Source organism: Trichechus manatus, unplaced genomic scaffold (assembly GCF_000243295.1).
Source record: "Trichechus manatus latirostris isolate Lorelei unplaced genomic scaffold, TriManLat1.0 scaffold00246, whole genome shotgun sequence".
Taxonomy (NCBI): Eukaryota; Metazoa; Chordata; class Mammalia; order Sirenia; family Trichechidae; genus Trichechus; species Trichechus manatus.
In genome coordinates, this window is record NW_004444182.1 from 274,567 (window position 1) to 276,393 (window position 1,827).

A 1,827-nucleotide genomic window follows, 5' to 3' on the forward strand; every position below is an offset into this window, starting at 1 on the left:
ATGGCACCAATTGTAAACCTTTGCTTTTCTAAAATAAATTAACTGAAAACGTGTAATATTTTATTATTTTTACTATTTTTCTTTTGGTTGGTTGTGAAATGAATAGTATTCTGTGCAGAGAGGACAGCTAAGACTGACCCTCTACAAAGTATTTTTTTCCCTATTGCTAAAACGTAAGTCATTCATAATTATAAAGACAGAATTTTAGAGTTTAAACAGACTTTATAGATACCAGATTCTAATCTAATCCACTTATACATCAAAAATCTAAGATTCATAGGTTTGATCTGTTTTGTATTTGACATATCATGTAAAACTGATAATTTGTAAGTATTGATTTTTCCAAGAGGGTATCTTTCACTACAATGAGAGAGGCCTGCCTGCGGGCATGGCCAAGAAGCTGTCCTGACCGAAGAACTGTATCCTGAGTCATTCCTGATCCTGAATTGTAACCTGTTCCTTCCTTAATAAACCCCATAACCATGAATATGGTCTGTGAGTTCTGTGTGGCCATTACAGTGAATTATTGAACCCAGCAGAGAAGTAAGGATTATTGTGGGAGGGATGACTGGTGTCAGAATTAGTAAAAACGTTGGAAAGAGGAGGTATGTCTGACCTCCACCTCATCGGGATCAGCCCTGGACTAGTGTTGATCCTGATTCTCTCTCCTCCCCCTTGTGAACTTAGATGAGGGCTGATGCCACCACACCATTTTTTTTTACATTCACCCTCCTTTTACAGAATTTACAGTTATAAGAATTAGATTTGTATCCTTAAATCAACTACTACATAGTGATCTTGGATACATTGTGACCTTGGCACCCCACTTTTGTTGTCAGTAAAATGAGAGTCTAAAGCCTCCTTTTATTCTAAGCATCATTTGGGGAAAGTATATTATGAAAAATCAGTGCTTTATACCAATGTTAGGTCTTTGTCATATTTTATACCATGGGCATGTAGTGAATTACTCTCTAGCACAGGAATAACCAAAATGGTTAAGCCGTAAAATGATCCTATACAACTTGCACAGACTATACCTGGTGAGGATGGGTTTCTGGTAAGAGTGACAAAAGCGTGTTCAACTATCGATGAATTCCACGGGGGTGAGACGGGCTCCCCATCCCTTTTGAAAGCTGTCTAGCATTGCTTATAGGAGGCTCCAGTGTCAAAACTGCCTGGATCTGAGTTCTTGCCACATCACTTAACCTGTGTAGAGCTGGGTGAGGCACATAACCTCTCTGCTCTCAAGCTGCCTTATCTGTAGTTCCGGGATGATGGCACCTATCTCACTGGATTGTAAGGATTAAATGAGTGATTGATGAGGCCTATTTAGAACAGTGACTGGCACATAGAGCCTCAGATATCAACTATAACTTTATCCAATTCAATTTCTCTTCTCCATTTAGAATTTATATCATTTATATCATCATATACCACAGAGAAAGGCCAAGTCACTAGGAATGAAATCCTAATGTTTTAATTTGCTTGGCTGTATTTTACAGTTTAAGCTCTAACATTTTAGATAGAAATGAAAAAGGAATTGTTCTTTTGAAATTAAAATTACAAATAGGTTCACCAATATCTGAAAATCTTTTGAGTTTTGTGCTTTTAATGAAAATGAATAAGCATAAGAGGATGTAAGTATCTAGTAGGATTATTGATTGATGTGTGGTGTTATTTGATAGATATACATGTGATTTAGACACATTTAGAACATTAATGGACATTGGAAATTTTTAATTTTTTCCTGCATACCTTTGTGACTGTAGTCCTAGGCCCTTAACTTCTTTCTAAACCCTTCTGTAAACTGAAATGTGTTTTACATAA